This window comes from Aptenodytes forsteri, unplaced genomic scaffold (genome assembly GCF_000699145.1).
Source record: "Aptenodytes forsteri isolate BGI_AS27 unplaced genomic scaffold, ASM69914v1 Scaffold137, whole genome shotgun sequence".
In the NCBI taxonomy this organism is placed as follows: domain Eukaryota; kingdom Metazoa; phylum Chordata; class Aves; order Sphenisciformes; family Spheniscidae; genus Aptenodytes; species Aptenodytes forsteri.
In genome coordinates this window covers 2,041,635-2,051,942 of record NW_008796221.1, presented here as the reverse complement: position 1 = coordinate 2,051,942, position 10,308 = coordinate 2,041,635, and the positions used below count along the sequence as shown (strand labels likewise).

The 10,308-nt window shown below is 44.2% G+C and overlaps 1 protein-coding gene across 3 annotated transcripts in view; it reads right to left on the bottom strand.

The window, feature by feature from the left end:
- LOC103906951 (histone H2B 5) overlaps positions 1 to 10,258 on the bottom strand; it is a 21,463-nt gene extending 11,205 nt beyond the window's left edge. The window contains exons 1-2 of one of the 3 annotated variants that reach the window (XM_009289016.2): positions 10,096 to 10,258; positions 5,335 to 5,516 (exon numbers count right to left, since the gene is read on the bottom strand). The gene's annotated coding sequence lies outside the window, so the exon portion shown is untranslated. Of the gene's footprint in view, positions 1 to 5,334; positions 5,521 to 10,095 lie in introns of those variants that run through there. The other 2 variants (XM_009289018.2, XM_019474597.1) reach the window with 2 other exon arrangements.
- Between the last annotated feature and the right edge of the window lie 50 nt (positions 10,259 to 10,308).

Genomic DNA, 10,308 nt, shown 5'->3' with positions numbered 1-10,308 from the left:
TCTACTTTGTCTGGGGAACTGCCCACTGGAAACTGGAGCAGCAATTTTCCTGGAAGAACTCAGAGAGGATAGGTCCTACTCCCCACCTGTACGGACCAGTATCTCGGCTATTAGGAGTCAGCGTTCTTTTACTCAAGAGAGAGAATATAAAGGGTACACACCACGGAGCACCCTATGGTTTTACCTGCGTGACCACGGAGAGGACATGAGGAAGTGGGATGGGAAACCTACTGCAGCCCTAGAGGCACGGGTACGTGAGTTGCAAGGAAAAACAGTCCCAAGAGGGGGTTCTTCCAAGGAAAATTTGGCTTTAATCCTACACGTCAAGAAACGTAAAGTTAAATTAGCTGCCGGTTTTTGTTTTACTCTCTCTGAAACACAAAGAAGGGCAACAAATTAGGGAAAGTTTCACCAAAAGGAAAAGGCTTTCTAATGGCTTCATCTGCTCCAAAATGCTTGTAAGAGCACAGACAGCAGATCTGGTAAACACAGTTTACAAAGAATTTGCTCATCCAACAGGTGCCATTAAGTAGTAATAACTGAGAAAACAAGCAGATATTTTATGGTTATTTGGTAGCAAGCTGTGCCTTAGGTAGTAAAGCAGACCAGAAGCATGATGAGTCACTGTGAGACATCGGTGATGCTGCCTCCCGTGCAAAAACTGATAGTCATATTTTGGACTGGAAAGAATTTTCCTCTCGGCATGTTGTCTAGCATGTGATGATGAGGTAATATTTGCTTTCTTCTGAAGTAATGAGGAGAATTTCCTAGAATAAGGTAAACTAGTCTGAAATGTCTGATTTCTTCCAATGGTGGAGGGGTGCAGAGATCAGTTTTGGGATCCCAGGTCTCCTCCCAGGTAATCCAGTATCAATAATAAGGCCCCATCCCCAATCCCACATGCTCTGCTGCATTTTATATGACTGCTCCTGTAAAGTTATCATTTAAATGGCTAACTTTTAACCTCGGATACACACACGCAATTCTTCTAGTGAAGAGATTCATGCTTGCGTACTGGACCATGAAAATATGTTAAAACTGAAGATGCCCCCTCCTCCTTAACATAGAAAGAAATGGTACAAACTTACTCCCTGACACAGACACACTATGTTCAAAGTGATCTTTAGATATCTTTAGAAGAAATACAAGCAGAACAGAGCACTGAGATACACTGGCGTCCTAGCCCTCTGACTGATCCTTATCATTGCATGTGTTAACACATTGCCTGGGAGTTCAGTGCAGGATACTCCCTACAGTAATCTTATCTTTTCTCTTCTTTTCTTTTCTAGCATTTCCACTTATGATTTTAGAAAACACATTTTTAATCACCAGAAACAGCTGTAATTTCTTGTGCACTTCTGCCCAAGCTGCAAATACTTCTCAGGGTTGTGGGGGTATCAATCAGAGATGCTTATGTACAAAGTAAGGAGAAGGACCCTAGATCAGAGCTCTCTGCAGAGAAGATACATTGAATTTTTAAAGAAAAGAAAATCTTATCCATGAGTCAAGCAGAACAACAGAGACACACAGTGCTGCAAGAAGAATGACTGTCAGGAGGCTAAATACTGCTGTCCTTACTCTGATTAAGGAGCGCCCAAAGTCAATGGAGGTTTAACCTGGGTCTGAAATGACAAATACGATGTTTAGAGATGCTTAGCACCAACAGCTGACATTGATTTCCACTGGAATCCAGGAGGCTCAGTACTTTATAAAAATCAGACTCCACGTTTTACCAGAGTTTTGTTACTGTGAATAAATAACTGAGTACTTAAAGAAGCTTTAGTGTGACTTTTATCTGCTCTTTATAAGAGCACTCATTAGCTACTTGCTTTGGAATCTCTCTGATCTACACGCCTGACCAACAGGACCTAATAAATGCAAAGAGGAGAAATGATGTTTTCTATAGCTCAATACCCGTTCAATGTTTAAGAGAGTACACCCAGCATCTGCTACAATTACACTCCAGTCAGCTTTCCCACAGAGTGCCAGGGTTTAAGAGAAACGTGTATTATCCCAACCACCCTTGGAAAGCCCTCAGTACAAACACAGTCCAACAGAGAACACAGCCAGACTCACTCCCTTCCTGGGGTTTTATCAATAAGTCAAAACCTTAACACAACATAAACTTCAGCACAAGCTTCCTCTCCAAGTTTCACAGTCATCAGGATTTGCTTCTTTTGCCACGAATCCTTTCCATAAGCAACAGGCTTCTGTTCCCTTCATATCCCACTTCAACTCAGCTGGACCCCCTGGGGGTCAACCTGTCAGCAGCAACTCTGTGCCTTGGTGCAGGGTTTAGCTCCTGTCCTTAGACTAATTCAGTAAAGTTGCTCTGAAGGCAGGGAGAAGTCAGAGCCTGCCAACCGCTTACAGGCAGATGATCTCCAGCTGACCTGGAGCAATCCTCCTGGGCAGGAGAAGCAAGCAAGGCATCGCAGCAGCTCAGCTACTCAGCAGCATCGCAAGCTGTACAAATCTCCTTGGCAATTTGCAAAGTACAGATGATCGGAAATGGGTACGAGAACAAAAATCACAGGTGACTGGGGTCTGTAATACTAATGACCCATTACTACGACCCACAAGTGTTTTACTTATTCCATGACATCCTATGCTACTGAAAATAAAAAGCATAGATTCAAAATAAATTGCTCTGTGCCTAACAAAAATGAAAATCGCTTGATCTTTGACCTCATCATTTCAGTTTCTCTGGAAAAGCAGAAGACCATATACTTACTTAGTCTGCTGTATCTAAATAACTCCTTCTACAATGGAGCCATGGTCTCTAAAATAGTAATGATAATAAACCTAAAGAACTGCTATGGCATTTAAGCAAACTATTTTTATGGATTTTATGGAGTAACGGAGAATTATCAAAATTCTAGGCTATTTTCCTTGGTGCTGAAAAAGGCATCCATTAAAAATGTACTAATTCAGCCATGGCCAAAACCATGAAAAGCTACAGCCCAACACCTGCAGGCCGTAAGGGGAAAGTGGGTGGGAGAGGGAGAACAAGCAGCCCCAGGAGATGAGAGCTGCTTCTGAGTTGAGGCAGGACTTATGTGGGAACCAATGCAGACACATGTGGCACCTCTTCCTCCCACATGCTCCATCCCCAGGTTTCAGTATGTTTCTGTGACCCTTTCCAGTGCTACAGATAATTTGTGTAGCAAAAAGAAACAAAAGCAGGGATCATACCCCAAACTCTGTCCATACCACGTTGACTGGGAGTAATATGTATGGATAGAAAACCATGCCAAAGCAGAAAGCTATATTCCCAAATTAGACCAGATCAATTAGAACAGACCAAGGTCATTAAGGCTTTTAAGAGTGATGTGATGGGTACATCACAACGTTAAGTATTACCATGTCCTCAATGACAGGGGTGAAACAATCCCAGCAAAACTTTTTAACAACCTTCATGCCACGTATATGGGTCTAATGCACGTATGTGCAACAGACCTGGGCAGTGAGCACCACCAACTCTCCTCCTATGTGCGGAGAAAGAGCCAGGCGAGGGCATGATGTGTGCAGCTGTAATCAATCATGACTGACATTCTTTCTAAATGAGAGTCTGTAACTTCAATCATCGTTTCCCAGTTACATTACCCACATTTCAGCAAGTCCTAAAAATGATTTAAAAAAAAAATAGTGGAAAGCATGCAATTAATGAGAAAGTCAGGAATACGTGAAAGCTGCTTTATCATGGCTGTAAAGCGTGGGTGCCTGGGAACATGGAGTGTAAATGCAGGAGCTGTGGGTACCACACGGGTACATCCAAAAGGACTGCGTGCCATGTCACAAGCTAAAGGGCAGCGAGTGGCACAGAGTCAGATTTCATTGCTACAGGATACTGAAAATATTGTAATGTGTGTATTAATAATTAATTTGGCACGGTGACAGCAATTTTACTGTAAAATGGAGATGCGTGACTATTACTGGAGCCTGCGGGGAAACAAAGATAAATGTCCTTCCCCAGATCCCACATCATCCAATAACCAGATCGGGAATACAATCCAGGACTGCTGACACCTTTCTCTGCTGCAGCCACTAGATCACATTACCACAGGCGGAAAGTCCTCTGAGCGTTAGAGGTCATTTTCTGTACAAAGCAGGAAAATGGAGAGCCTGTTAGATGGAAGGAGAGGAGAAAAGCATGGCTGGGACAGCTCCACCTAAGAGGGAGCTGTCTACTGCCCAGAAATAGATAGGGGTGAGCACTAAGGACACAAGAGTTATTGAAGGTAAAAGTAAACTCTGGCACAAGAACTGACAATAAACCATTTTAAAATATTCATGGATAAATTTACGCTGGAGATGAGAAGGAACCTCACTTACATCCATACTTGGAAGTGGGAGGATGAGGGCAACAGAGGAGGGGAGAAAGAGGAAGAAACCCATACCTTCCATAGTTCAAAGACAAAACCAGATTAAAAAAAAAAAAGTATTTCTAGGATATGGCTCTGGCAGTAGCAAGTAACTGCTCTACATTAACCAGGCAATGTCCTTCTGTTCTATGTTGCTGTGCTACTGAAGAATTGTTATCAAAATGCACAGAGGTCCTTCACTTTGCACTTCTCTTTCTTTTATTCTTTTCTTTATTGTTCCTTCCTTCTTTCTCTCACACCCATTTCAAATGCCAGGAGGTTCAAAGCCCCAGTAGGTTTGCTGCCACTTGGTCCCGTCCAACATGTGATGTTCGTACAGAGACTAACACATTACTTTGTATAGCCACGGGGTTTAAAAGCTTGCAGTTCTCCAGAAACATTGAGAAAAATGGCTTTCAGGCCAGGATAGCCCATGCCCAAATGCCACATCATACAAATTGCCTGTGAATGGTGTTTTAATTTAGCTCTAATTTGTGATAGCATCATTATCACATGGACGTAGTGTGCCAGTCACTATACTGATACAAGCTAAAAAAGGCCATCTCCCTTCCAGAGAAATCAAAGCATAATTAGGGATACATCAATATTTACTTCAGGCAGGGGTGCAAAGAGCCCTCTGCTGAAGACTCAGTTGCAACCACCGGACCAGCAGTGAAGAAAATGGGGGTTGCTGGACAAAATGACAGCTCCAAAATGCCAGTGGTCCTGTCTGGTCAGTAGCAATTAGAACAATTAAATGTAAGGCTTGCTTTTCAAAACACAGAAGGGTTTTCAAAGGCAGCAGGTTTAAAATGCCAGTGGAGTGCCACATTATCTGTACCATACTGTTATTTTTAATCATCCATGGCTCCATCCTCCTACACTCATTTTCCTCCTGAGGCTTCCACACCTTTAGTTTCCGCACTGCTACAGTCTCCCAACGTGTTTCTTCCTCAGATGAAGTACTCGCCCTTTGCTCTTCTTCCTCCCTGCTGGTGCCTCTCTCAGCACGCACCCTCTGCAGAGCTCGTTAGTGCCTCTGCTTCACGAAGCACATCTTTGCGGGTGACTCCTGAGTCCTTATCTTGAGTTGTGCCCCAGTTATCAGGCAGGCGCAATCAATAAGAAGGACGATCAGAGCTGGGCTGAAGACTTACAGTGCAGGAGAGGAGAGAATATGGGATTAATTCTGGCGTGGGAGAAAGAGAAAGGTGTGACAGGAACGGCGAGACAGCTGCAGCATCCATACCTGCTATTCTGCAATGCATTTTAAAGCTTACACACATCAAGAATGGAAATAACCCATATTTATATTGGGTACGGTCAGACAGCTTGTTCCTCATGGGATGCTCCCTGCCTCCTGTCTTGTAGCACCCCACTTGTTACTCAATCATTTTCTAGGTCCCACAGGGGACCCAAAGAGGACTTCTCCCTTTCTGTCAACATGGCAGCAGCTTCCCTACCCTTCCTTCATCCACATTTGTCAATGGTTCACTTCAGTTCTTTTGCTTTTCCCCTTTCCTTCCCATTCCTTGATTCTGCCTGCCCTTGTGACAGAGAAACGAGGAGGCTCTTATCAAATGCTTTCCCTGGCCCTCCTTCACACTAAGATTTCTCTTTAAGTGCTGAGCTCCAGTGCGGTCTCAGCTGTTCCTTCCTCTCTACCCTCCCTGTACCTCATGACAACAATTTTTTCTGCAAAAATGTCACACGCTTTTCTGCTCAAGCTTCCTCTCACTTTCCAGGGTAACTCATGTCCTCTTTGTAACTCCCAATAACCTTCCTGGAGGTGCACTTTCAGTTCTTCCTACCCCTTCTTCCATTGCCTCCTGCGCACGCTGTATTTATTGTATCGCCACTTTCGTGTTTTTTTCTCATTCTTATCTTCCCGTCTTCTTTTGTTTAGCATTTTCTGCTTGACAAATATCAGTCTACTACATACAATCTCTCTCCTCACAAGAGACAGGGTCACATAGGTTATACAAACAGGTTATAAGGAGAGATTTTATGTGCCCCAAAACATGTCCATTTTTCCTGACTCCGTCTAATATAAACATTGCCTCTGCTGACAAAACTTTGCCCTCTTAAATCCTTGATCATCGTGGCTACAACCCCCCAGTTTCTTCCTCAGCGCACACCTCCTGCAATAATTACCTGGGGGATGGTCCTCTACCTTCAGCTGATGCATCTCAACTCCCCAGGCGGCACATCTCATGTCAGAGATGAGTACTCTGCAAATTGAACCTCTCTTCCCTGATCCTGGGGTAAATGCCAGTTTTTAACAAATAACACAGAAAACCTTATTGCAATGGACTGCCTGTGTATTTTCACCAAATTCAGAAAAAAAACCCTGTTCTATAAGAAGTTTTAGGGCTGGTTTGAAAGATAAACAATCCCCCCTGACAGATTGTAACTTCAAGAAGGTCGGTGAAATAATATGACAAGGGTGGTGATTAACTCTCACCACAAAGGAAAATGTTGAGTTGATGTAGGTGGCATATAAAATCCCCCCCTCTCTTTATGAGTCAGGTAAGCTGCCAGAAAGCGGAGGTGGAATCCGTGGGATGGAGCTGTTTTCATTCCAGCCAGTTAGCACTATGCTTTTTTGAAAGACAAAAAAAATAGTTTAATTATTAAATCAGATTTTTTTTAAACTAAGAGTCTTATTTAAATAGCAAAATCTAACATTTGCCCTTGATCCCCAGTGATGCTGTTTGTAGTCAGTGATAGTCAAGGGGAAATATTATTAAACAACTCCACCCCCACCCCCTGAGGTTAATGTAGCATTTTTGGGTTATGCATCTATTCTTCCATCTCCCACCCAATGCATACGATCCTACAGTCACAGCTCTCTCCTCTCCCTCTGGCTCCAGAAAAAAAGGGAAGCTGATGAGCCGAGATCCTAGCCTCGCCCCACACAGAGCCCTTTTCAGAGGCAGAGCTTAGCTCTGACGAGGAAAAAAGCATTTCTCTCCCAATAGCTGCACAAAAGTGGCTTAACAAATGTATAAAACAAAACAATTGGCAAAAAAGAAAAGCATTTTGTGGGGTCTTATTTTGGATCAGTCCAGGATTCAAGGGATCATTCAAATAGATGGCGGTGTCCCTTATCTAAAATTACAGTTTTCATTACCAAAAATCAGAAAATTAGAAATGTGAAGAAAATGCCATTAGTTCCGTGGGTTCAGGGGGCTTACAATCCTCCTCTGGTACTGTCAGTGGGGGCACGATAACTGCTCTGTTCACGGTGCAGCCTGAGCAAGCCGCTTTCTCAAGTCCACTGCTGAATTTAGGAACATTTCCCACATACTTAATTCTTCAGTCTACCCGATACGTGTGTTTGAGGATGGGCAGGAGCAGCGTATTTCAGCTGCTGAGAAAGGGATGCAATAGGATCAGACTATCAACATAAGAAGTCATTATTTTGTTTCAGCTGGAGAATGGAAGATCTAGAGTGGAGCAGAGACATATGTATACACACATATATATGTAAATATAAGTCAGGAGAAAGGATGAAGGAGGACAATGACCAAAGGAACAGCGTGGAGAAAAAATGTCAAGAGGAAGGTAGAGTAAGGCAGTGAACTGAGGTGAGATGTCAGAAAGGAGACAGAAAGAGTATAAAAACTGGGACAGAAGAAGAGAAATAAAAAGATGGAAGGAGAGGATACATGAAAGGGGACAAAAATGAGAGAAAAGGTGTGAGTGGACAAAAAGCGGAGAGAAGGGGGAAGGTAAAGTAACCAGCACAATGTTTGGCAAGACAGAAATACTGAAGCATAAATAAGACAGAGAAGAGAGACGCGGAGGGTCATAAGAAGGAAAGACCTTGCTCAGCAGAGAAAATGTGAAATAAGCAGTTGGTGATAAAAAATCACCTGCCACAACAGCACTTCTGAGAGTCACGGGTGAGAGGTGTTGCTGCCCCAATGAGGGACAGTATCAAGCCCTGGAAAGTGACAGGCTAAACCCAAAGAGAACAAAGGATGAGGCCAGGAGAAGACAAACGATACCCTTGTACTAGGTTGCTGCCTTTTGTCTAAAATAGAAATCATGAATGTCATTGAAATTGCCGCTTACACGTTACATCTGAAACTTTAAAAAACCTTATTTTTTCCCAATACAGTCCATCTTCTTCCTTCTTCTCTCCCAGTGTTGGATTAAATTAATTACTGTACACTCCACAGTTATACCTCCCTGCCAGGAAAGAAAACCCCAGACACCATTACGCCTAAAGCAGACCTTGCTCTCTGGCTCCCTTTGCGTATAGAGGCTTCTGTAGAAATATTTTAGTAGACAAAGCTAGATTTCCTGCAGCTCCAAAATCACCATGATAGAGTTGGGTATCATTAGCAGGATGAGGAAAGAAAGAGGAAGCAAACAGGGGTGCATGCTCAGGGAAAAGGCTTTTTTTGTTTTCATAATTAGGAAATCTTACCAGTATAGAGGGAAAAAATTGCTGCTGGTAAATAATCTGTCACTCCTTTGCAGATTGAATAATAGGAACAAAAGAAGAGGGTGTGGGAAGTACATTCATATTATCAGATTCTTTCTGTTATTAACATGTGTTCAATGTAATAAAAACATAATCAGGAAAATAACACACTGTAACAAAAATACTGTGGAGGCTATAGAGTAAAAACACCAGGAAGATCAAACAGCATTCCCAGGGTAGCACCAGCCTGAGAAACCAGAGCTTTATTAGTAGTAACAGGAGCAACATATGGAGATGAATGAAACCGTGTTTGTAAATGTGATATGCAATTGCACACTCTCGCTTGGCTTTCCTTTTTCACAATCTGACTCAGCCTCCACATGGCTCCACTCCCCCATCTTTTGATTCATAAATTCTCGATCTCAAAAAATAAAGAGTTACAAAGACAGCATGCAAAGGGCATGAGATGACGTGAAATACGAGGACGCTGGCGAGCGCAGAACGTGCCGTCAGTCACCAGCCTGCAAACGGACAAATCTGCTGGAGAAAAGCAGCAGAGCCAGGGCCATCCCCTCCAGGGGCTTGCCGGAGGACGCTGTGCAGCAAACCACGGCTCGTCTCCGTTGCACTAGAGACATGCGCTGAGGTAGACAAATCTATTACAAAATTGTATAATATTGCTTATGCTGCACGGCAGCTGTTCCATTAGGCAGTCCCTGCATTGCCAAACCCAGAAGATGGGACACGAGAGGAATGAGAAATAAAAGGGTTTCTTATGGCACACACTCCCTGTATTTCTTAAGCTATGAAAAAGAGATCAGGGTTAACAACAAGCAGTGCAAAACACAATGAACGGTGCATGAGCAATGGTGTACAGCCCTATATGCTTACTAAATAATTAACAAACATACACAGTGTTGACATAGAGGTGTCTATACACAGGAATGACCCCTTCCCTGCGGGCCTGGGTTCCTGAGCGTGTGTGTGGTGAGGCTGTAGGCAGAGCAGCCCAGAGCAGGTACCCCGGGCTGGACTGCAGCCCCCAGCCCTGCCACCGCCTTGCCCGGGCTCAGGCACGTGGTTCAGCCCCCGGTTAACCGGTGCGCAATTAGCTCCGGCGATACGATGCCTACGCTTACAGCAAAGCACAGGCAAGGCTGCCGCCATGTCTCTGTATTTGTCAAGCCCGGAGCACAACGAAGCCCTGGTCCTGCGGGGCTGAGGATCCGGCCACAACGCACGCTACCGCTACCCACACATAGCATTACGGTATAGGCTGTATAACAAATAGCATACTTAGACAGCGCAATCTCCGCTGCAGACTATTCCGGTGTGCAATGCATATACAGAGGGCGGCACAGACTGCACAAGAAACAGCCAGCACAGTATGGAGGATCTTGCCTGCTAGGCGTCTGGACTCCTTCGCAGGCGAGCTCCAGGCGCCGGCGCGGCGGCGGGGCTGGGGGGTTGCTCGTCGCCGCTCCGCGCAGAGCCTGCGGACGCCGCGCC